The 27,010-nt window shown below is 45.3% G+C and overlaps 1 protein-coding gene across 2 annotated transcripts in view; it reads right to left on the reverse strand.

Annotated features, from left to right (window-relative positions):
- LOC139271122 (neurocalcin-delta) overlaps window positions 1-27,010 on the reverse strand; it is a 484,215-nt gene that overhangs the window by 336,818 nt on the left and 120,387 nt on the right. For both annotated transcript variants that reach the window (XM_070888489.1, XM_070888488.1), the window contains one exon: window positions 11,418-11,474. The gene's annotated coding sequence lies outside the window, so the exon portion shown is untranslated. The remainder of the gene's footprint in view (window positions 1-11,417; window positions 11,475-27,010) is intronic.

The following is a 27,010-nucleotide window of genomic DNA, read 5'->3' on the forward strand; positions in this document are numbered from 1 at the left end:
ATCTGGAATAAAAAGCTGGCATCAGCAACGATGAACATGAAACTACCGGATTGTTGTAAAAACCTATCTGGTTCACCAATGTCCTTTAAGGAAGGAAATGTGCCGTCCTTACCCGGTCTGGCCTATATGTGACTGCAGGCCAATGTTCCCTCTAATTTTGTTTGGAGCTGCGTGGCCCCTTGAACCGCCCCATGTGTGGGTTTTGTATTGAAGAGCCGGCTGCGCAGGTTCCCTGGAGCGCTGCGTAGCCGCACGGCAATGTGATTGACTCTGTCCTCTGAAATGGCCCAGCAAGTCACTCCGTTGTATCACAACTGCTACAAAAAATTATAATAAAGATAAAACCGGCATCGACTTGGGCACTGGATTTGGGCATGACCACGGCACATCCAGCCCCATCGACCCTGCAAAGTCCTCCTCATGAACATGTGGGCCAAAATTCAGAGAGCTGTGCCACAGCCTGACATAGTCATACTCACAGAATCATACCTTTCAGCCAATGTCTCAGATTCCCCGAACCGGACAGACCCACTTGAGGTGGTGGCACTGTGGTATACAGTTGGAAGGGAGTGGCCCTGGGAGTCCTCAAGACACAATGAAATCTCATGGTTTCAGGTCAACCACGGGCAAGGAAACCTCCTGCTGATTACCATATACAGCCCTCCCTCAGCTGATGAATCAGTACTCCTCCATGTTGAACACCATTTGGAAGAAGCACTGAGGGTAGGTAGCAAGGGCACAGAACGTACTCTGGGTGGGGGACTTCAATGTCCTTCACCAAGAGTGGATCAGTAGCACCACTACGAACGAGATGGCCGAGTCCTGAAGGACATAGCTGCCAGACTGGTCCTGCGGCAGGTGGTGACGGAACCAACATGAGGGAAAAACCTACTTGACCTCATCCTCGCCAATCTACCTGTCACAGATGTATCTGTCCATGACAGCATTGGTAGCAGTGATTGTGGAGACGAAGTTCCGTCTTCACAATGTGGACACCCTCCATCGTGTTGTGTGGCACTACCACCGTGCTAATTCAAAACAGATTCAAAACAGATCTGGCAGCCCAGAAGCATTTGCAACCATCTTCAGCCATAATCCATCTAAGCTAATTAGTTCATTCCACGTGATATCAAGAAGCGGCTGAGCGCACTGGATACAGTAAAGGCTATGGACCCGACAACATCCTGGCTGTAGTGCTGAAGACTTGTGCTCCAAAACCAGCCACACCTCTGGCTAAGCTGTTCCAGTACAGCTACAGCATCTATCTGACGAAATGGAAAATTGTTCACAATAAGCAGGACAAATCCAATCCGGCCAATTACCGTCCCATCAGTCTACTCTCAATCATCAGCAAAGTGATGGAAGGTGTTGTTGACAGTGCTATCAAGCAGCACTTACTCACCAATGGTCCAAATATGAACAAAAGAGCTGAATTCCAGAGGTGAGGTGAGAGTGACTGCCCTTGAAATTAAGGCAGCATTTGACCGAGTGTGGCATCAAGGAGCCCTATAAAACTGAAGTCAATGGGAATGAGGGGGAAAACTCCACTGGCTGGAGTCATACCCAGCACAAAGGAAGATGGTTGTGGTTGTTGGAGGTCAATCATCTCAGCCCCATGACATCACTGCAGGAGTTCCTCAAGGCAGTGTCCTAGGCTCAACCATATTCAGCTGCTTCTTCAATGACCTTCCCTCCATTATAAGGTCAGAAGTGAGGATGTTCGCTGATGATTGCACAGTGTTCAGTTCCATTCGCACTCCTCAGATAATGAAGCAGTCTAATGTGCAGCAAGGCTTGGGTTGATAAATGGCAAGTAACATTCATGCCACACAATTGTCAGGTAGTGACCATCTCCAACAAGAAAGTCTAACCACCGCCCCTTGACATTCAATGGCATTACCATCGCCGAATCCCCCACTATCAACATGCTGAGACTCACCATTGACAAGAAAGTTAACTGGACCAGCCTCAGAGCCACTGTGGCAACTAGAGCAGGTCAGAAGCTGGGTATTCTGTGGTGCGTGACTCACCTCCTGACTCCCCAAAGCCTTTCCACCATCTACAAGGCACAAGTCAGGAGTGTGATGGAATACTTTCCACTTGCCTGGATGAGTGCAGCTCCAATAACACTCAAGAAGCTCGACACCATCCAGGACAAAGCAGCCCACTTGATTGGCCCCCCATCCACCACCTTAAATATTCACTCCCTCCACCACCGGTGCATCTAGAAGGACAAGGGCAGCAGGCACATGAGATCATCAGCAACTCCAAGTTCCGTTCCAAGTCACACACCATCCTGTCTTGGAAATATATCACCATTCCTTTATCGTCGCTGGATCAAAATCCTGGAATTCTCTCCCTAACAGCACTGTGGGAGTACCTTCACCACATGGACTGCAGTGGTTTAAGAAGGCGGATCACTACCACCTTCTCAAGGGCAATTAGGGATGGGCAATAAATGTTGGCCTTGCCAGCGATGCCCACATCCCATGAATGAATAAAAATGTTTACTTTGTTACAGGCTTTCTGGTACTGAGTTTTCTACCGAGATGCAAGGCCTATGTTCATTTTTAAGTGACTGCCCAACAAGTTACTCTGTTGCCTCATGTTTCTATATAAATTACATGGGCTATCTTATACTCAGTGCTACTTTTCCACACAGTTCACAGGCTACTGAATCTTTCACACAGTCTACACATGGCACATCTAACACAGTTACAGATGCTATTTTCGAGAGTGTCAGATCAATATAATCAAATTGACAAGTCAGGCAACAAGTGCAGAAACAGCTACAGATTCATTGAATACAGAACTTGACACATTTTTCAAGCACTTCTACAACCAGGTGCCATGACCAGACCATTGGGACTTTTGACAGAAGCTGTGACCTAGATGGCGAACCCTCCCATATTATGTTTTGCTTTGAAGCGGCAAGGCTCATATAGACAGAAATCTTTCTTTCAAACAAAATGCAGTGACTATCACTTGAAATGAGAGACTTTACAGGTCTGCTGATGTAACCGTATCCCTAGTGTTAAGCTGTGTTTACATCTGAAGTGATTCCAATACATTTCACTCTGGTTACTGGTTTAATGTGGTGGTTGCAGTGTTAATAATACCACAAATCTCAAAATATACATTTCAAACATACATTGGTACCTTGACAAACAACAGTCCAACAATATTGTCTCCATTCACTCTTACCTGGATTCAAAGAACAGAGATTAATGCAGGGATTCTGGTTTACCTGCTGTATTACCAGTATTCAGAGAGACAAAGTGGTGTGCAGGGGGGTCACATATAAGTGCGCTCTTCGGAGCGAATGCAGAAGGTCAGGTTTACTCCAGAAGGATCTGTGTTTTGTAAATTAAGACTTCAGCAAAGTGACTTTGACTTCACCACAAAGCATTTTCATCGAGCGTGGTGCAAAACGGCAAATTGCCGGCCCACCAGTTGCGAACACTGCCATCATTTCAAAGCACAAAAGCTTAGAACCCAACAGGTGAAATGAAAGGGCGCAATTTTCAGAACAATGGCAAACGTATATTGAATATTTAGTTATGGCCCGGACTTTCAGCTGCAGGATAGACTTAACACATTGTCCTGAAATTCCTCTCCCTGCTATTTCAGCACAGGCTTTTAAGAAATAACAACAACTTGTATTTATATAGCACCTTTAACATAGTAAAATGTCCCAAGGCGCTTCACAGGAGTGTTATAGGACAAAACAAATACATTTGACACCGATCCACATAAGAAGAAATTACAGCAGATGAACAAAAGCTTGGTCAAAGAGGTAGATTTTAAGGAGCTTCTTAAAGGAGGAAACAGAGGTAGAGAGGCGGAGAGGTTTAGGGAGGGAGTTCCAGAGATTAGGGCCCAGGCAGCTGAAGGCACGGCCACCGATGGTTGAGCAGTTATAATCAGGAACGTTCAAGAGGGTAGAATTTGAGGGTATAATAGGGTAAAGTAACAGAGAATTAAACTTTGGATAAATTTCAGCATCGCACGGGGTAATTTCAGAGCATGGCTTTTTTCCCTCTCATCTTGCTGTATCTAAATAGTAAGGCTCAGCTTTTGCTCTTGCTTTATTAAACTTTATTAAATTAACGCAATAGTAAGAAAGGACATTAGCTTGGATGATATGGAATCTGTATGGGTAGAGCTGCAGAATACCAAAGGGCAGAAAACGCTAGTGGGAGTTGTGTACAGACCACCAAACAATAGTAGTGAGGTTGGGGATGGCATCAAAGAAGAAATTAGGGATGCGTGCAATAAAGGTACAGCAGTTATCATGGGCGACTTTAATCTACATATAGATTGGGCTAACCAAGCTGGTAGCAATGCGGTGGAAGAGGATTTCCTGGAGTGTATTGGGGATGGCTTTCTAGACCAATATGTCGAGGAACCAACTAAAGAGCAGGCCATCCTAGCCTGGGTGTTGTGTAATGAGAGAGGACTAATTAGCAATCTTGTTGTGCGAGGCCCCCTGGGGAGGAGTGACCATAATATGGTAGAATTCTTTATTAAGATGGAGACTGACTGTTAACTCAGAGACTAAGGTCCTGAACTTAAGGAAAGGTATGAGGCGTGAATTGGCTAGAATAGACTGGCAAATGATACTTAAAGGGTTGATAGTGGATAGGCAATGGCAAACATTTACAGATTACATGGATGAACTTCAACAATTGTACATCCCTGTCTGGAGTAAAAATAAAAAGAGGAAGGTAGCTCAACCGTGGCTAACAAGGGAAATTAGGGATAGTGTTAGATCCAAGGAAGAGGCACATAAATTGGTCAGAAAAAGCAGCAAACCTGAGGACTGGGAGAAATTCAGAATTCAGCAGAGGAGGACAAATGGTCTAATTAGGAGGGGGAAAATAGAGTATGAGAGTAAGCTTGCAGGGAACATAAAAACTGACTGCAAAAGCTTCTATAGATATGTGAAGAGAAAAAGATTAATGAAGACCAACGTAGGTCCCTTACAGTCAGAATCAGGTGAATTTATAATGGGGAACAAAGAAATGGCAGACCAATTGAACAAATACTTTGGATCTGTCTTCACAAAGGAAGACACAAATAACCTTCCGGAAGTACTAGGGGACTGAGGGTCTAGAGAGAAGGAGGAACTGAAGAGAATCCTTATTAGGAGGGAAATTGTGTTAGGAAAATTGATGGGACTGAAGGCCGATAAACCCCCAGGGCCTGATAGTCTGCATCCCAGAGTACTTAAGGAAGTCGCCCTAGAAATAGTGGATGCATTGGTGATCATTTTCCAACAGTCTATCGACTCTGGATCAGTCCCTATGTAACACCACTTTTTAAAAAAAGAGGGAGAAAGAAAACGGGTAATTATAGACCAGTTAGCCTGACATCAGTAGTGGGGAAAATGTTGGAACCAATTATTAAAGATGAAATAGCAGTGCATTTGGAAAGCAGTGACAGGATCGGTCCAAGTCAGCATGGATTTATGAAAGGGAAATTGTGCTTGACAAATCTTCTAGAATTTTTTGAGGATGTAACTAGTAGAGTGGACAAGGGAGAACCAGTGGATATGTATATTTGGACTTTCAAAAGGCTTTTGGCAAGGTTCCACACAAGAGATTAGTGTGCAAACTTAAAGCACATGGTATTGGGGGTAATGTATTGATGTGGATAGAGAACTGGTTGGCAGACAGGAAGCAGAGAGCCAGGATAAACAGGTCCTTTTCAGAATGGCAGCCAGTGACCAGTGTCGTGCCGCAGGGTTCAGTGCTGGGACCTCAGCTATTTACAATATACATTAATGATTTAGATGAAGGAATTGAATGTAATATCTCCAAGTTTGCAGATGACACTAAGCTGGGTGGCGGTGTAAGCTGTGAGGAGAATGCTAAGAGGCTGCAGGGTGACTTGGACAGGTTAGGTGGGCAAATGCATGGCAGATGCAGTATAATGTGGATAAATGTGAGGTTATCCACTTTGGTGGCAAAAACAGGAAGACAGAATATTATCTGAATGGTGACAGATTAGGAAAATGGGAGGTGCAACGAGACCTGGGTGTCATGGTACATCAGTCATTGAAGTTTGGCATGCAGGTACAGCGGGCGGTGAAGCAGGCAAATGGCATGTTGGCATTCATAGCTAGAGGATTAAGTATAGGAGCAGGGAGGTCTTACTGCAGTTGTACAGAGCCTTGGTGAGGCCACACCTGGAATATTGTGTTCAGTTTTGGTCTCCTAATCTGAGGAAGGATGTTCTTGCTATTGAGGGAGTACAGCGAAGGTTCACCAGATTGATTCCCGGGATGACAGGACTGACATCTGAGGAGAGACTGGATCAACTGGGTTTGTATCCACTGGAGTTTAGAAGAATGAGAGGGGATCTCATAAAAACATATAAAATTCTGACGGGATTGGACAGGTTAGAGGCAGGAAGAATGTTCCCGTTGCTGGGGAGTTCCAGAACCAGGGGACACAGTCTAAGGATAAGGGGCAAGCCATTTAGGACCGAGATGAGGAGAAACTTCTTCACTCAGAGAATGGTTAACCTGTGGAATTTTCTACCGCAGACAGTTGTGGATGCCAGTTCGTTAGATATATTCAAACGGGAGTTAGATATGACCCTTACAGCCAAAGGGATCAAGGGTTATGGAGAGAAAGCAGGAAAGGGATATTGAGGTTGAATGATCGGAATGATCTTATTGAATGGCGGTGCAGTCTCGTAGGGCCGATTGGCCTACTCCTGCACCTAATTTCTTTGTTTCTATGTTTAGGTCATTGGATCTTCACCTTTTTCTCTAATATATCACAAAAGCAGATTTCTCCACCAATCATATAGATCCCAGCAGCTGCACAACACCACTTCTTTTGTAAAATAAGGAAGTAGAATTTTGGCAAGACCTTATCGCATCTCCTTATTGTCTCAGCTCAAGTAGCGATCAGTAACGCAGTTCGAAATGTTTTATACATGGCGTCATTCAACCAAGGTTAAAGAAAATAGCAGATGCAGTGTCAACATGTGTTCAACTAAAGCATCAGGGCAAGAAACTCAGTGTGCCATAAGGAAATAACACTTTATTCCACATCCTTTTATTTTCATTAAACACTTTTCGTGTTTGTAGATCACAGACAGCTGGCGATACAAGTTCATTATATGGAGCAGGACTCCATAAAAAGAGAGCGAGAGGCTGATTACAAACCCACTGGTTTTCACTTGATGTCAGACGGAAAGAAGTTAAACATTGTAACCCAAGGAAAAGGGAGTATCGCTCTCGAGATCCATACGTGTGTGGGCTGAAAGGAGATGTCTAACTATGCCGGCCTTTAGAATATTGCACTTGGCATAAGGTTGGTAATAATTTTATCAACGATGCCGAAGGAAAATGAATCGGTTTTCATATTTTTGTTGGATTTTAATTTTTCCTTTAAAAAAAAAATTAACTTTTGTGTTGATCAAGTTAGGGAACATTGGTGAGGGGGATGGAACAGTTTTCTAATTCTGTCATCAGTGTTGATTTCAAGCACTCCCAGATCAGGTTCAGCATGGTCAAGTGGAGAGTAAAACTCTCTGTACGATGCCCTATTGACATGACTTAAGCCCAAACTCGAGAATCCCTGGAATGTGTCCAGTTTCTCCATTAGCAACTCTTACTGCCACTGAGTGAGATTGCATTTTAGCGCCAACTTGTAGGCAGTTTTTTCATGTGACCCCATATTTTAAAAACATTACCCACACACTTCACATCGAAGCCATAGGATCAAGAGAAAAGGCCAATATATTGGAGTTGGATTTGAACCAAAATCAGAGAAGTAGAAGGATGTTACATTTTCTGTGGAAATCAAAGTATTCCCTATCCCAGGCTGGATTGGCTTTTGTAAAGATTTCACTACACCTGCATTAGACCATTTAAAAAATAAATCTCACGACAGCGGTCTTAAACTATAGGGTTGATTTTCCAAGTGCACACTCCCGACATGGAGCCTTGTCTGATTGGAGCACATAACTGGAACATCTATTAGGCCGGATTTTGCCACGGGCGGTGAACAAACAGCAGCAGACATTCGTTATACTTGCACTTGGCCATAGACTTTCTATGGGCTTTTGCACTGCAAGTTCCTCTCAGACAAACATCCAAAAAGCACTTCGCCCTCTACAGGCCATCTGCGATCTGTATGAACAGGGCAAGCAACTGTATATCTCCTTAGCCAAACAGATTCAAGAATAGTTAACGAACAGCGCAGAGTCTGAGCCAGGAAATGCAAGTTAGAATGGTGAATTAAATGTCAAATCAGGTGCAGAAAGCAAAGTAAAGGAGAGGAAAAGAAAGATTGGATTAAGAGGGAGAGATAAAAGAGACAAAAAGAAAAATGGAAAACATTTATTTAATTTTTTTTTAAATTTCCAACAATAATTAAAAGCTGAAGCAATGAGACTCCACATTTCTAGAGAGATTGGCTGTATTTAAGATTTATCATGGTGTTAAACGGATACTTACACTGGAATGGACAAGCCCCAACATTTTCTTTATCTAGGAGGTGAGTACAGCAACTTCATGCTGTTCAGTGTATTTGAATGGTGAATCAGACAATGAGATGCCATTTTCAGGAAGCTTTTGGAGAAGCAGGGCATCTCGGACAGCAATTTCCGGATTTCCGTGTTTAACCGCATGTATAGACGTTGGGAGTTGCTCTCCGATTTGCACATAAATAACAACGAGTGCTTATTGCATCACCATTATTTATACAGCAAAATCTGGCCCAATATTTCTAAGAGAGCAAATTTAGTAAAATCGGCCCATATCATAAGAACATAAGAAATAGAAGCAGGAGTAGGCCATACAGCCCCTCAAGCCTGCTCCGCCATTTAATACGATCATGGCTGATCCGATCATGGACTCAGGTCCACTTCCCTGCCCGCTCCCCATAACACCTTATCCCCTTATCCTTTAAGAAACTGTCCTTTCTGTCGTAAATGTATTCAATGTCCCAGCTTCCACAGCTCTCTGAGGCAGCGAATTCCACAGATTTACAACCCTCTGAGAGAAGAAATTTCTTCTCATCTCAGTTTTAAATGGGCAGCCCCTTATTCTAAGATCATGCCCTCTAGTTCTAGTCTTCCCTATCAGTGGAAACATCCTCTCTGCATCCACCTTGTCAAGCCCCCTCATAATCTTATACGTTTCGATAAGATCATCTCTCATTCTTCTAATTCCAATGAGTAAGAGGCCCAACCAACTCAACCTTTCCTCATAAGTCAACCCCCTCATCTCCGGAATCAACCTAGTGAACCTTCTCTGAACTGCCTCCAAAGCAAGTATATCCTTTCGTAAATATGGAAACCAAAACTGCACGCAGTATTCCAGGTGTGGCCTCACCAATACCCTGTATAACTGCAGCATGACTTTCCTGCTTTTATACTCCATTCCCTTTGCAATAAAGGCCACGATTCCATTGGCTTTCCTGATCACTTGCCGTACCTGCATACTATCCTTTTGTGTTTCATGCACAAGTACCCCCAGGTCCCATTGTACTGCAGCACTTTGCAATCTTTCTCCATTTAAATAATAACTTGCTCTTTGATTTTTTTTCTGCCAAAGTGCATGACCTCACACTTTCCAACATTATACTCCATCTGCCAAATTCTTGCCCACTCACTTAGCCTGTCCATGTCCTTTTGCAGATTTTTTGTGGCCTCCTCACACATTACTTTTCCTCCCATCTTTGTATCGTCAGCAAATTTGGCTACGTTACACTCGGTTCCTTCTTCCAAGTCATTAAATAGATTGTAAATAGTTGGGGTCCCAGCACTGATCCCTGCGGCACCCCACCAATTACTGATTGCCAACCAGAGAATGAACCATTTATCCCGACTCGCTGTTTTCTGTTAGTTAGCCAATTCTCTATCCATGTTAATATATTACCCCCAGCCCCGTGAACTTTTATCTTGTGCAGTAATATCATTTTGGAAAGATCTGACCATTTGATAAGGAAGTTTAGAATTGAATGTAGCTACTGTTAAGTGTAACAAGTTAATATGACATTCCTCTGTCCACTATTTTAAAGGTGAAATTAAACCATTCAAGTACTTGAAAGAAGAACTTGCATTTATAATCACACTATAACACGTTTCTCACAGATTTTTCAAAGTGTTTCACGTACAATGAAGTAGAATGATTTATGTAGGCAAATTTGCAGCCATTTTGAACACGGCTGGATCCCAAAAACACCAATGAGGTAAGTGATCAGTTATCTATTTTTGGTAGTGTTGGTTGAAGGAGAAATATTAGCCAGGACAAGTAAATGAGCACAATAGGGGACAGAGCAATTTCCTATAAATTGCTTAATTGTTTGCTAAACTCATCAAGAGATTTAATTGCATCAATGATGTAAAAACTAAATCATACATCACCGTGACAAGAAAGTATTTCTGTCTGTATTAGATTAGTGAATTGAATTCCTAACTACCAGTAACCTCACACCAGGTGTTAATGATCTGGGTTCATCCCGAAAATGACTAGCCTGTTCCATACACATTCAGGTAGACTGCTTGGATGAGAATCAATGGGGTACTACTGTATGTATCAGAAAGTCCATGACTAGCTGCTGTTGAAAAATAAATGGTTTTACTATGCGCTAATGTCAATTTGACACAGACCACCTGTTTTATAGTCTCCTTGATGGCTTTCCAATTATCTGAGATATTTCAACTGGAGGACAATGTCTTTTGATACCATCAAAGAGTGTCTCACAATCAGCAATTTAATTTAATGATGAAAAATGCAGTTCGTTATGAATGGGCTTTGTTTGAAAGGATTTGAAACAATACTTATGTGGGGCAGCTTACCTCAGAGGTCAGTTAGCATTGAGTCAAAGTTAGTTTGACACTGGTTGCATTGTGCCATGGAAGAAGTGAGCACCTGCTTGCACCTTTATTGCTTTTGATACATGTTCCATGAATGATAGCAAAGTTTGCAAATAAAGGAAAAGGCACAAAAACTGCAGCTGCTGGAAATCTGAAACAAAAGCAGAAAATGCTGGAAACACTCAGCAGGTCAGTCAGCATCTGTAGAGAGAACAGACACGTTGATGTTTTAGGGGACACAGAAGGTTTGCAAATACGTTGCATTACACTGAATGCTGTTTGTTTACCAGAAAAGACAATGAGTTAAATGACCAATTAAACTGTTTGTGATGGTGTTAGGTTGAGGGGTAAATGTTGACCAGGACACCAGCAGAACTTCCCTGATCTTCTTCGAATAGTGCTGTGGGATCTTTGACATCCACCCAAGAGGGCAGACGGGACCTCAGCTCAATGTCTCATGTGAAAGACTTCCACAAATTCATAAAATTCAAATCTATATACACGATCCTGCCACCAAGTGCATCACCGCACAGAACCTGCAGCCACTCACTAATTAATTCTTATTTGTTTCCTACCTGGAATTTATCTTTAGTTATTTCTTCTTCAGAGCTGGAGTCTTGGGCTTCTCTTCTCTGCAAGAGGTAGAAACAACAATATTTTGAGTCTGGTGAATATGCAAACAAATCAATGAATGCAACTCATTACAAGTTCATCTTCCTGACAGGAAGTCTTGTCTGTTGCGAGCGCATATTTGAAACGTGGTTGAGCGTGATGGATGAGATTCTAACTATAATGGTTAGAATATAGATCACTACATGTGCTTGATTTTCCAATATGTGCTTCCAGGAGAGGACGCTCTCCATTGGAAGCGCAAATTCAGAAACTTATCCCTATTGTGTGTAAAATACAATCTTCACCACAAGCGCATATATTCCTTGCAGTTTTTAAAATGGTGGTACTGTGCTTATGATCAATAAACTTATATGACAATTATATGAATATTCTGTAGCTGTGCAAATACATAAGCTCATTATATAATTCTCATAGACTACATTTTCTATCTCCATCAGAACAGCAAACAAAGGCTCCACCAATGCAATTAGCTTCACCTCAACCTCTCACACCCCGATCCATTTATTATTACGGCCCGACTACCGATCTTCACCCCCGCCCCCCCCCCCCCCCCAACCCACCTTCCTCCACAAAATTCCGGCCAGAGACTTAGTTAGGAAATATAGGTATTCTAGGATATGAAGCAAGGGCAAAGATTTGGGATTAAAAAGATAAAGAATGCAAAATTGCGTACCGCCCCATAGCTGTGAGGCATAACTTCCTGCGGCAGACACAAAAGTCCCAGCCCGGCAGCAAAATTGGGCTTACTGCCCCCGAGAGGAACTGGAGCGCAAAATCTCGAGCTCTGCTTCCTCTCGGGGGCTGGTCCGTGGCGCTAACTAACACGAATTTTCCAGCTCTGGAGGGAATGCAGGGACCTCCACTTCCATTAACGGGAGGGCACGCTGAGGACTCTGCATTAGAGAGAATGGTCTACCGCTAGGAGAGCAGGGTGCCTTGGCAGCAGGCCAGCGCAGAAGCGGATTGCTGGGCTGCAATGTCATGGCACAGACCCCGCGATATGAAGATGAGAAGGCTGCGACCGATAATTGGGCCATTTTTAACCCCCTTTAATTTTCACCCTACAAGCGGCCTGAAGCATGATATGTTCCCCACAAAGCTGTTACAGGCATCGCCCACGGCAGCCTCACGGGGTGCTACCAAATTTTCGCTCCAGGGCAAAGACGGGTCACTGCGCATGATGACGTCATCGCCGGCACAGCGGCCCAGGACGCCGCTGGTTAGCGCCGCCGCCAAACTCCCTTGGAATTACGCGGGAGTCGGTAGCGGCGCCACGCCTGGGCAAAACATTCTTTGCGCCCCGTTAGTGCCCCCTGAGGCGTAAACGACCCAAATGTTTTCCCCCAAAAAGTTTCCCTGACAAACGAAATGACAGTACGCTTGACGGGTCAAGTGCCCCTTTCTCTTGCTCGGCTCCGACAGAGGCCAACACAATGCAAATGCTGCTGTTTTCTTAAAAGCTATATAGTTGGTTCCATTTCAATAAATTCCTTGGCAAGAATAATTCTCCATCCCCCGCATTCTCCGTCATCAGTTATTTCTCTGCTGCCATAATGCAGCTGTTGCCAAAGCTGAACACTTTGCTTAGACGAAACGCTGCTACTGGTCTGTAGTGTAACGTCACTGAAAGTTTCTGTATGGGCAATCACCATTAACCCCGCATCAATCATACCACTGTTCACACATGTTGCACAGGGATCAGTGGTGCATAAAACAGCTCATTGGCTCAATTCAATCAGGCCTGTCTCCTAATAAAAACAGAAAATGCCAGAAATATTCAAATGGCCTACTCCTGCTCCTATTTCTTATGTTCTAGGTCAGTCGGCATCGGTGGAGAGAACAGACACACTAACCTACATCGGAAAGGTTACACCTAAAATGTTAACTTGTCTGTCCCTTAATAAATTGGTTATTAACTACATATGCACTAATGCATTAAACATAATATTAATTACCTGCACAAAATTCCAAATTATGCAATAGTCATCAAAAAGGAGCTTTCATTGATAGTGAATCAATCATTCTGCTTTAAGTGTCACACTGGGAAAACATTACTGCAGACAAGACGAATCCAACAAAGGTCATTAACACAGTGTTCAACTTCTGATAATTCAGCTCCCTCACGTACTCAGGACTCTCCCAAGCCAGCTTCCCTAGTCTGCCATTGCCACTCACTCGGAATATTTTTAAACAGCATACTTATTCAAAAAGGATGTCAAATGTAATGATGTTTTTTTAAGACTGCTGAAGCACGGCTTTATTCAAGCTGCAGTCCTAGTGATATCTGACTAATGCTTTAATCACTTTTGGTGGAGAATGTCCCTATTAAACGAACAGAGGAGCCCTGTTCATCACATTCATTTTACTGACCGACACATTGGGCCCTACTGTCCTCTTAGCAAAACCACACGCAAAAAAAAATTATATCCGCCAGCATAAGTACTGGAAAATGTGTCTGTAATGAGCATCAGTGAGGGCAGTCCTTTGGCTGCCATTACGTTTTTGGACTATTTATCCCTGTAGCAACAATTGCTTTTGGGAACCAAGCAAGACTTTTTTCCAGACTTGAGCCTAGAAGTGCGGCAGGTGTGGGACTTTTGCCTCCCCTCCCCCATCTGGCTTCACCGTGACAGCCCCTCCCAAATCGCTTCCCATTCCGTCAAAGGTGAGGGGGCGGGGGGGGGGCCAGCACAGGGCAGTGATGTTGAAGCCTCCAGTGTCATTCGCTGCAGCTCCCTCACTGGTGGGTCTCCCCATGCAAAGAGTAAACTGATCTCTCTTTGCTCGATTGCCACTTGAACACAGAATTAGGCACCAGCCCACATACAGCCCTGTTCACCTGCTTTACATACAGCTGGCCGTAAAAGTGGCTCCAGGGAGTCCCATTAGACATGCCCTCAAAATCAATGTCAGGACAGAAGGTGTAGGGATGTGGGTGGTGGTGTGGGGGGGGGGAGAAGAAACATCGCCCCCAAAAGCAATTATCGGAAGTTCCCCTGGGACCGAGTAAATGGCGGGAACTTGGTGGAATTGCACGCGACTCCAGTTTCCTACCTCGCTGCTTCCAGCCCACTGCACTTCTGTCCAAATGAGGGCAGAATTTCAGGGCTGCATTTACAGGAGGTCCTCATGTGTAGTAAGGTTTGTAAACCACTAGTGTACAATGTATCCTCTTATCCTGGCAATTATCTCCACACCCCTTCCCCCCCGATCAATCCTGGCACTAACCTCCTGTCACCAAAGTGAGCATTTAAACTGACCAGTGCCAGGGGGGGAGGTTGCAAGGCGGACAGTGTTGATGGGGAAAATAGCAACCTCTACACTTCAAAAGTGATTGTGTAAAGCACTTTCAGAATGTTTTACCATGGTAAGATACTATATAAAATGTTAGTAATAATTATTTGTAAAACAGCATTTTTCATCCATTCTCCAAGATGGAAAATTGTGCTAATTGTTTCTGTGCTTAAGGGAAATTTTCAAGGAGTGGGACAATCCCCTCCCCACTGTCAAAGCCTGATATCTCCCAAGACTAGAGCCGTCGATTTATGGTGACTGTATTAGTTAAAATCACATGTTTATTCGTGTGATTCCGGGACTTTTACTGATGTTTTGGGGACTGCATTTCATGATTCTTTCCATTTTATAATTAGGGCCACAGATTGATAGTGATGGAATAAATCAAATTCCATGTTTATTATGTGGGCTTATGAGATTTTGCAGAACTTTTACCAGGGTTTTGGAGTTTGTAGCTCACAACCTAATATATTTGTATATACCTTGCCCAGTGTAGCTGCATCAGAGGCCGTACAGCACGCAGCCGAGTCATTTCCTACAGATTCCCCCGTCCCAGTGGAAGCTGAGTGATTGTAAGCCAGCTGGCTGTGAAGGCGCTTTGCTGCACCACTCCACTTAACTTGTCTCAAGAAGAGCCGAAGACAGAACCATTTAAACAAATCAAGTTCTGCACAACAGAATCATTTTTTCCATGTTATACTAAAAACAACTGCCTTCACTCGTATGTTGCAAGGTTACTACAGTTCACTGCATAACAGACATTCTGTGGGCACTACAATACAGCTGCAGTTAGCGATCAACTCTTGATTGTAATGGCTCACCTCATCCACTGATTCTGGAATTTTGACAATAGTCACTGAATTTCTCAAGGCACGTCACTGCAGACAGCTGTCTTGTATAACTGAGGTGTACATTTTTTTTGCATCAGGAAATAATATTCATCACAGATTCTTAACCAAAATAGATCATGGCCGGAATTTTCCTTACCTGGGCAGGTCCGGTGTGGGCGGTGACCATGGTGGGTCACGACCCCGCTGCTGGCTCCATCCCGGTCCACAGAACAACTTTACGTTAATGGGGCCTATTAAGCCCGCCCTGCGAAACACCCGGCCCAATTAAATGATGCAGGTCTGATGACGTTATCGATGACGCATTTTCCGTTGGGATCTTTGAAGGGGCCATGGCCACATTAGAATTCAATGTCAATGTAACAGAGTGCTGTCAGTGCACTGCAGCATTGGAATGCTGCAAACAATAACTGCTCAAAGGCAGATAGCTGTGCCCAGGTTCTCCAATGACTCCCTCCATATGCTTATGGAGGGAGTCAGAGCTTGCAGGGAGGTCCTCTTCCCTTCCAATGGACGGAAGAGACCGCCCCAGGAGACCGAAACATGCTGGTTCAAGATTGCAGAAGAGGTCACAGGCAGGGATGTGGTCAGGAGGACCTGGGTGCAGTCCCATAAACATTTCAATGACCTCATTAGATCATGAAACACCAGTACATATCCACACTAACCTTCAACCTGCTATGCCTCTCATCACATCCCCATCACTCTGCTTTCCCTCCCCTACTCCTTCACATCCTTACTCACAACAACTTATCTTGCAGCTCCACCCTTCCCTCTCTATCTACATTATTACATCCCCATTTTACTAGCCACCCCTCAGACTACGCCTCATCCTAATGCAATCTTACCAACTCACAACACGCAAGGATCCCACTTGGTATTGCCACCCCAATCCATCATAGTTCCCTCTAAAGATGTAACCCATCCATTCCTTACACTCATTCCATCAGGCTCATTCAACCTTCTCTCTTTCCCTTCTTGCAGGGAAAGAGCACCCAAAATAATAGGGAGAGGGGGAGAATTGGCAAACCTTATTTGCAAACCTTATAACAGCAGAGGAGGCTGCGTTGGAATTCTCGGGAGTGGCTGAGCACCTGGAGGTGGGAAACAGAGAGGGGGACATCTCAGCAACCTGATAACAAAATTACATATATACAGCTACATGGCATAGATCAGTCACTCATTTAGGGACTGATGTCAGCAGCCAGTGAAAGGGCATCCTGTGCATAATGATATTTTTATCCATTCTTCATATGACATATCTAACTCATCCCTTTATTCTCCCACAGGTCCATCAAGAGCCTCACTCCGTCCCCCCCAACTGTCCAGAAGGAGGAGGAGGATGACTCCTTAAAGGATCCTCCAGCCTCTGAGAGCACGGCGTCACTGGACAAGAGCACACCCAGCACCAACGCAGAGACGCACAACTGGGTGGGTCCCACGCAAGATAGAGTAGTGTTGTCACCTGGTGTCTCATAAGTCACAAGTGAGCAAGAGCATGCATATGTTGGAGACAGGGACAGCAGCAGAGAGTACTCGCCGGAGGTCACAGGCCACTCCCAGCTCTGCTCAGCTACAGGCAGACGTTGAGCCTCGGGGGCCATCGAGGAAGAGCGTGATCCTGGAGGTGCAGGAAGAAGTGCAGGGGGGTCTGAAGTTTTGAGTGTGATGTCTGCAAATGTTCAGTAAATGGAGGAGTCCATCTCCAACCCAAGCACTACTGGGTTGCAGGCGATGGTGACTGAAGGCTTTTCCATGGATAGGTTGGCTACCTACATGGAACAGCTATTGCACCACTTACAGGAGCACATGGTCTCTATGGAGAATAGATGACTATCGATGGACAATAGATGGCAGAGGCTCATAGACCTCCTATCTAGGAGGTATGTCAGTGTAGACATGGGTCCTCCTGGCCCTACTGATGTGCAGCAAGGTGCTCTCCAGCTTCTTGGCAGCAGGGAAGTGAGCAAGCTGCCTCTACCTCTGCTGTAGCAGCACCTCATAGAAGCATGAAGAGAAAGATGACACGCAAGTAGATTCACAAAGGTAGTTACTTGCATGTTTTATCCAATGTTTATGTAAAGTTTCCGTTAACGAGCTGTCAAACTTAAAAATCTTTATTTTCGCCACTTTCTCACCTTGGACACATCTGTGGGCACCTTTGGAAGTGGCTTAGTGAGTTTCAGTGAATGGTGAGACATAACGATACCTCCAGCAATGGTGGTGAGTGTGAAATGAATGGCTTGGTCATTGCAGAGATGCTTTATGGTGTTGGTGTGGGGTGGTGCTAATCTGGCGCAGCATGTGGCAGTCATATCAGTGTACAGCAACAGATTTAGTAAATCTGATCGTAATGAGGCCATCTCTGGCCTGCCGGGTAGCAATGTGCTCGGGTGCTGATGCTCTGTCTCCTCTGCAGCATCAGATGATTGCGAAGAAGGTTGTTGGTGTTGTTGTTGTTGGTGGTGTTGTTGGTGCTGCTGGTGTTGGGGCTGACAGTGGTCAGATTCTGAGGACTAAGGTGAGAGAGTATAAATGGCATCCATGCTGATGGAATAGATGGCAGGTGAAGTAGAGATGACAGAAGCAATCTGTCAATGGGAGGTTCTTCCAATGAGGTGACACTGGATGGAGATTTTGCTAGAAAGGCTTGCGGCCTGCAGAATCTGTGCTGGCAATGTAGTCAGCAACAGCTTCTGCCTGAGGAAAAAGGTCAGCTGTCAGGTAGGAGCTTTTACTGTACATTTGATGCTGTCAACTAATCAGCTGGAGCAATGGCCACTCAACTCCCGCCTCAGGTTGACAGACGTGGTTCACGAGCTGCGTGGTTCCCGTGGCCACCCAACATGGAAAAAGGCTCTTAACTGACTGAAAACAAGCTTATAATGATTTCAATTAGGTGGCCTGCCTCTGCCGATCAGGTCGTTGCCGCGCCGGCAAAGCGCCCGAGGGAAAGGTGGGTGGGGGCGGGATGACGGCGGGTTCTTGACCCACTCCCAAAAGTATCAACTTTCCAACCCGACCCACCTCCAATCCCGTCCATACGGACTCCAGAAAATTCCAGCCTCTATTTTTTCTTAAATCAAGAAAAAGAGTTAGCAAGAGGACTAGTAATCCAGAAGCCTGGACTAATAATCCAGAGAACACAAGTTCAAATCCTACCATGGCAATTTGAGAATTTGAACTCAACTTTTAAAATCTGGAAACGAAAAGGCTGGTACCAATTAATAAAAGTGACCATGAGCGATCTGGTTGTTATAAAAACACAACTAGTTCACTAATGTCTTTTAGTAAAGAAACCCGCCGTTCCTTCCTCATTCTGGCCTCTGTGTTACTCCTGTACCACACTAATGTAGTTGACTCTTAACTGCCCTCTGAAGTGGAACAGCAAGCCACTAGTTGTATCACACCGCAACAAAGGACCTACTGCAGTTCAATAAGGCAGCTCACCACCACCTTCTCGGGGCAACTAGGGATGGGCAATAAATGCCGGCCTTGGCAGCAACGCCTGTGATGTATGTAGCACTCAAATCACTGACTCGACACAGTCTGTTGTTGTAGTAACTGCTGTGACCGTGGTCCTTTATTGTGTATTCCAGAGTGCCCTTCAGGTGTGGTGGTCAGCCTTTTATACTCTGTCCCGCAGGTACTTTCGGGTCTCCCACCACAGTGCCCCTTGTGGCGCACCATTGTAACTATACATTTAATGTACATGGACAATACATAACATCTCACTGCCCCCCCCCCCCACCGCGAGTTCCAAAAGCATATTGCCGGTAACCTCGGCCTTGTTTGTCCTGGTTGCTTTGTGAGTGTGAGTCCATGACCAGCCACTTCCCTCTTTCCCCCCCCATGTAGAGATTATGCTTGTGATCCGGTGCAAGCATGTGGTACTTGCAGTCCTTACATGGGTGATACAAGTACACAAACATAATCTCCAGTAGAAAGCAGGTACACATGGACAGTACATTTGTATGCATTGAAGAGTTATATCAAAAGGTTGCAGGTACACTGAACAGATATTAAATCTCAACTCCACTGGGTGAGGTGTGGTGCCGGCATACTGCCCCTTTTTGCCCGAGGTAATGGGCTGCACTGAGACAGGGTATGGCAACTAGTGCGTTGCCTCTGTTCTCAGAAAATAGTTGCCTTTTGCGGCTTGTCTGCAGCTGCTGAACAATTGCATAAATCACATAAAATCAGAAATCGCATTAATCCATTAGTCATGTTAGTCACAGATCCATTAACCCTTTTAACTGTGCATTGTGATACTAACTCTCTTCACCAATCATCTCAATCATTTTAATCACAGTAATCATTTTAGCATCAAAATATTAACTCTTGTCATAAATCACGTCATCATACAAATCACAGTAATCATTTTGACTCACTCTTGCCCTTACAAAAGTCTCTTTGTGGGGACCGCCAACGGTGTAAGGCCCCTTTAAGACTCCCGGGTACATTTCCCTTTTAGGACACCATTTTGATTTTTCCACGAGGTTTCTACTGGGCGCCGCCATTTTAGGTGCTCTGCTGGTGCCTGCCTGCCCCTCTCTGCAGAACTCTGCTGCCACGAACTTGCTGTGCTGCTGCCTGCTCTCCCTCTCTCTCTCCCCACAAACAGCTGGTGACCAAAGTGGCCCGGAAGAGAGCTCCGGCCACGGGCAGAGCGAAGAAGCCTCATCGCTACAGACCCTGCACCGTGGCTCTGAGGGAGATCCGCCGCTACCAGAAATCCACTGAGCTGTTGCCTGCTCTCCCTCTCCCTTCTCCAGCTCGGTCGGCGCTGCTGCTGGTTCCAGCGCCTCTTTCTCACTCTCAGACTTTGCAGGGGAGAGTCGATGGCCGCCGCTGCTCTGCCCAACCCCACACGCGCTTCCTTCGCTGCCATCCGATCTGAAGGTGGAGGCCTGCTCTGCCTGTGAACACGGGGGACAGCGGTCTGTGGAGGAATGAAGTCTTCCAGCTCCCACGGACCTTCCCCATCCATCTCCTGCCGAGTAGTGTCGACCCATCGCCTGCAATGATCCACAAAGGTAAACCGTGCATCTCGCCCCCGTGAGATACCTGCACATCCGCTCTGCCAAGAACAGGTATCAGTTCCTTGGTGTAGGTGTGCAGCTTCGCCGTGACCGGAACCAGCTTGGGTCGTGCAGCTGGGTTGATCCACAGTTTATCGAAAGTTTCCTGACTCATCAGCGACTGACCCGACCCCGTGTCCACTTCCATACTCACGAGGACTCCGTTAATCTTGACTTCCATAATCACTGGGGCCGAATTGTCGGTACACGTATACAGTCCAAACGCATCATCTTCTTCTACCTGGGGCTGGGATGCCCGTCGAGCCAAATCGCAATGCTCCTCGCTGGATAGCAGATCATCTACCGTCTCCTCAGCCACACGGTGAGTCGTGTTTCTTTTGCACATAAGCTGAAGGTGGCCTTTCGCGTGGCAGGTATTGCACGTATACTCCGCAAACCTGCACCGGTGAGCCCCATGGCTTCCTCCGCAGCGCCAGCATGGTGCTACTCGATTAGCCTCCCTCGGCGGACTGCATGTTCTACAGTTTTGTCCGTGACGGGCGCTATCCTGTGAATAGTACCTGCCGGGTTCGAGACCGTGTGGATCATCTGCTTGGTTCTGCAAGTCGAGGTCATAAATGCCCGGCTGATGTTGATGGCTTGCTGCAGGCTGACTGTAGGTTCAGTAGATAGCAGCTTATGAAGGAGATCCTCATGGCCAATCTCCATAACAAAGACGTCTCGCAAAGCCTCGTCAAGGTGTGTGCCAAAATCGCACGACGCCGCAAGTCTCCTGATCTCCGCAGCATATTTTGTGACATCCTGGCCCTCAGGTCTGCAGTGGTGGTAGAATTTGTGCCTGGCTGTGAGGATGCTCTCCTTCGGTTTCAGTTGGTTATGAATGAGTTCAATCAGCTCCTCATATGACTTGTCCTTGGTGCTCGCGGGTGCCAGCAAATCCCTGACGAGACGGTAAACCTCCTCGCCACAACTTGTAATACAGATTGAAGGTGAGGAAGTTGTGTCAGAAATGAGCGTACTATGTTTAAACAAAGGGGACTACAGTGGGATGAGGGCAGAGTTGGCCAAAGTAGACTGGAAATACAGACTAAACAGTGGCACAATTGAGGAACAGTGGACGACTTTTAAGGAACTCTTTCATAGTGCGCAACAAAAAAATATTCCAGTGAAAAAGAAGGGCGGTAAGAGAAGGGATAACCAGCCGTGGATAACCAAGGAAATAAAGGAGAGTATCAAATCAAAGACCAATGCGTATAAGGTGGCCAAGGTTAGTGGGAAACTAGAGGATTGGGAAAATTTTAAACAACAGCAAAGAATGACTAAAAAAGCAATAAAGAAAGGAAAGATAGATTACGAAGGTAAACTTGCGCAAAACATAAAAACAGATAGTAAAAGCTTTTATAGATATATAAAACGGAAAAGAGTGACTAAAGTAAATGTTGGTCCCTTAGAAGATGAGAAGGGGAATTTAATAATGGGAAATGTGGAAATGGCTGAGACCTTAAACAATTATTTTGCTTCGGTCTTCACAGTGGAAGACACAAAAACCATGCCAAAAATTGCTGGTCACAGGAATGTGGGAAGGGAGGACCTTGAGACAATCACTATCACTAGGGGGGTAGTGCTGGACAGGCTAATGGGACTCAAAGTAGACAAGTCCCCTAGTCCTGATGAAATACATCCCAGGGTATTAAAAGAGATGGCAGAAGTTATAGCAGATGCATTTGTTATAATCTACCAAAATTCTCTGGACTCTGGGGAGGTACCATCGGATTGGAAAGCAGCTAATGTAACGCCTCTGTTTAAAAAAGGGGGCAGACAAAAGGCAGGTAACTATAGGCCAGTTAGTTTAACATCTGTAGTGGGGAAAATGCTTGAAACTATCATTAAGGAACAAATAGCGGGACATCTAGATAGAAATAGTGCAATCAAGCAGACGCAGCATGGATTCATGAAGGGGAAATCATGTTTAACTAATTTACTGGAATTCTTTGAGGATGTAACAAGCATGGTGGATAGAGGTGTACCGATGGATGTGGTGTATTTAGATTTCCAAAAGGCATTCGATAAGGTGCCACACAAAAGGTTACTGCAGAAGAAGAGGTACGCGGAGTCAGGGGAAATGTATTAGCATGGATAGAGAATTGGCTGGCTAACAGAAAGCAGAGAGTCGGGATAAATGGGTCCTTTTCGAGTTGGAAATCGGTGGTTAGTGGTGTGCCACAGGGATCAGTGCTGGGACCACAAATGTTTACAATATACATAGATGACCTGGAAGAGGGGACAGAGTGTAGTGTAACAAAATTTGCAGATGACACAAAGATTAGTGGGAAAGCGGGTTGTGTAGAGGACACAGAGAGTCTGCAAAGAGATTTGGATAGGTTAAGCGAATGGGCTAAGGTTTGGCAGATGGAATACAATGTCGGAAAGTGTGAGGTCATCCACCTTGGGGAAAAAAACAGTAAAAGGGAATATTATTTGAATGGGGAGAAATTACAACATGCTGAGGTGCAGAGGGACCTGGGGGTCCTTGTGCATGAATCCCAAAAAGTTAGTTTGCAGGTGCAGCAGGTAATCAGGAAGGCGAATAGAATGTTGGCCTTCATTGCGAGAGGGATGGAGTACAAAAGCAGGGAGGTCCTGCTGCAACTGTACAGGGTATTGGTGAGGCCGCACCTGGAGTACTGTGTGCAGTTTTGGTCACCTTACTTAAGGAAGGATATACTGGCTTTAGAGGGGGTACAGAGACGATTCACTAGACTGATTCCGGAGATGGGGGGGTTACCTCATGATGATAGATTGAGTAGACTGGGTCTTTACTCGTTGGAGTTCAGAAGGATGAGGGGTGATCTTATAGAAACATTTAAAATCATGAAAGGGATAGACAAGATAGAGGCAGAGAGGTTGTTTCCACTGGTAGGGGAGACTAGAACTAGGGGGCACAGCCTCAAAATACGGGGAAGCCAATTTAAAACCGAGTTGAGAAGGAATTTCTTCTCCCAGAGGGTTGTGAATCTGGAATTCTCTGCCCAAGGAAGCAGTTGAGGCTAGCTCATTGAATGAATTCAAGTCACAGATAGATAGATTTTTAACCAATAGGGGAATTAAGGGTTACAGGGTGAGGGCGGCTAAATGGAGCTGAGTCCACGGCCAGATCAGCCATGATCTTATTGAATGGCGGAGCAGGCTCGAGGGGCTAGATGGCCTACTCCTGTTCCTAATTCTTATGTTCTTATGTTTAACTGGACAGCAATATCGCCTTACGCTTCTCTATCAGTGCGTTCATGTCCCCTGTCAGGTCGTTTGCTATAAAATAGTACTCGAGTCTTTCCGTAAAGGCATCCCAGTCATTACCCTCTGTGAAATCCTTTAGTGTGCCCAAAGTAGCTATGGCTGCATGAAGAGCTCGTCCGTGTCCTCGTCACCAATTTGTGATGTATGTAGCACTCAAATCACTGACTTCACACAGTCTGGTGTTGTAGTAACTGCTGTGACCTTGGTCCTTTATTGTGTAACTCCAGAGTGCCCTTCAGGTGTGGTGGACAGCCTTTCATACACTGTCTCGCAGGTACTTTCAGGTCTCCCACCACAGTGCCCCTTGTGGAGCACCATTGTAACTATACATTTACTGTACATGGACAATACATAACAATGCCCACATCCAGAGATTAAATTTAAAAAACCAAAGCAACTAATCATGTTTATTATTCATTTGTCATTTAAAGTTCAAGCAACGTCATAATTTATTTTGTCAATGTGCAGCTGAAGAAGCTTTACTGTTAAACAATGATCTACTTGCCACAAAACAAAAACTTTCACACTGGAAGGGAACTTCCGAAGTGTGCACTTTTGTGAACTCATAGCGCTGCCGTCACTGCTGTGCACTTTCCATTGATTATTTGACTGGCAAGAAATTCAGGGCAAACAGCAGAGGTTAGCAATGAGAGAATACACTATACGCTTTTGAAATGGATCTCTGCTGCAAAATAGATTCCTCACATACAAACATCAGAAATAATTTATTTCCTTTGCTGCTTCACCTCCTGAAGCATTCGTTTCTCACACACCTTCTCTCGATCTGCTCGGATGGGCTGGTAGACCTGCTCCCACTAATTCCATAGCTGACCGCAAGAAGGCCTGTGGTGACCTCTCTCTCCAATCTGCTCTCCCTTCCTACTGATTTTTACACCAGTTAGTTCATAAGAACATAAGAAATAGGAGCAGGAGTAGGCCATTTGGCCCCTCGAGCCTGCTGTGCCATTCAATAAGCTTATGGCTGATCTAATCATGGACTCAGTTCCACTTCCCTGTCCACTCCCCATAATTTTTGACTCCCTTATCGCTCAAAAATCTGTTTATCGTCACCTTAAATATATTCAATGACCCAGCCTCCACAGTTCTCTGGGGCAGAGAATTCCACAGATTTACAAACCTCTGAGAGAAGAATTTCCTCCTTATCTCAGTTTTAAATGGGCGATCCCTTATTCTGAAACTATGCCCCGAGTTCTAGATTCCCCCATGAGGGGACACATCTTCTCTGCATCCACCCTGGGTTCAGTGTCAATGGCCACTCCCATAAGCAGACCTTATACCCTCTACACACCAGAGTATGCCCTTACCTGCCCAATATCTAGGTAAATGAAGTGAGTTACCTACTTCTGCGGCTATCTGCTACCACAGAGCCTTCTGCCTCGCCTTGTATCCATGGCAGCTCCAGACTGGCTGCTGTCTTCCTGCAAAACTGACCAACACAAGGATGGGAATTCGTTCGAAAGTATCCCAGAACAAAGGAGTTTAAAAACAATGGCCGGGCCTTCCTTCCCAGAGGCGGGGTTCTGGTGAGGTGAATCACCTGTCCACCATGACCCCAGCATTAAGGCTTCATTTGTTGTGGAGGGTGAACTTCCAGTGGGATCGCCATCAAGAGGGAGAAGATTGTGTATGGAGCTGCAGCACCAGAAGAGGCAAGAGCTACGTTAGAGGAAAAAGAAGCACCCCAAAGATTGGAAGAAGATGAAGAAGGACTTGGATTTATATAGCATCTTTCACGACCACTGGACGTCTCAAAGCGCTTCACAGCTAATGAAGTACTTTTGGAGTGTAGTCACTGTTGTAACGTGGGAAATGCGGCAGCCAATTTGTGCACAGCAAGCTCCCACAAACAGCAATGTGATAATGACTAGATCATCTGTTTTTTGAGGGATAAATATCGGCCACGATACTGGGGATAACTCCCCTGCTCTTCTTCGAAATAGTGCCACGGGATCTTTTACGTCCAGCCGAGAGAACAGACAGGGCTTCAGTTTAATGTCGTATCTGAAAGACAGCACATCTGACAGTGCAGTGCTCCCTTAGAACTGCACTGGAGAGTCAGCTTAGATTTTTGTGCTCAAGTTGCTGGAGTGGAACTTGAACCCACAACCTTCTGATTCAGAGGCGAGGGTGCTACCTACTGAGCCACAGCTGATACTGGAAGGGATGTCCCACTCAACGTCTTAGTCCAGACCAAGGCCATCAGCAGATAAATGAGGAGGCTGAAAAGGAGGTAGAGGATGCTGCTATAAGGCCCTTTCCCTCCATGGGGACACCTCGGGGCTGTTATCGCCACTCTCCAGGGGCCGACTGTCACCTTCCCTATGGCGGCCCCAGAAAAAGGCAGTAAGACGGGAACATTGGAGAGAAATCAACCCTGGGACCCACCACCATTTGCAGGCAATGGGGTAGCGAATGAATGGCCAGTGGTTGGGATAGTGAAGGAAATGTAGACGGGGCAGTGCATAGGCGATAGGCTTCATCGACTGAATGTTGTCTCATTCTGTGCTGCTATCCTGCCCGACATCTAGATGGGATCAAGGAGGAGAATTCAACCCGACAGATTAGGTGGCCATAATAAGAACAGAAAATGCTGACAATCTCAGCAGGTCAGGTAGCATCTGTGGAAAGAAAAACAGAGTTAATGTTTTAGGTCGATGACCCTTCGTCAGAACTGGCGAATGTTCGAAAAGAACATTGTTAAGGAGCACTGAAAGGGGGAGGGGAAGAAAGAACAAAAGGGAAGCTTTGTGATAGGGTGGAAGGCAGGAGAGATTAGAGAGACAAAAGGGATGATGGGCCGAATTGAAATGGTAATGGTAGAAGTTAGAAAAAAGTTAATCTGGATAGGGTGTGAATGGTGGGATAATGACCAGCTGCCATTGGAGACAAATGGCCTGCCTTTTCGTGGAACTTTCTCCAAATTAAAGGTGTTGCAATGGGAGCCCGCGTGGGTCCTAGCTATGCCTGCCTTTTCGTGGGATATGTGGAACATTCTTTGTTCCAGTCCTAATCGGGTCCCCTCCCTCACCTCTTTTT

This window comes from Pristiophorus japonicus, chromosome 1 (genome assembly GCF_044704955.1).
Source record: "Pristiophorus japonicus isolate sPriJap1 chromosome 1, sPriJap1.hap1, whole genome shotgun sequence".
Classification (NCBI taxonomy): domain Eukaryota; kingdom Metazoa; phylum Chordata; class Chondrichthyes; family Pristiophoridae; genus Pristiophorus; species Pristiophorus japonicus.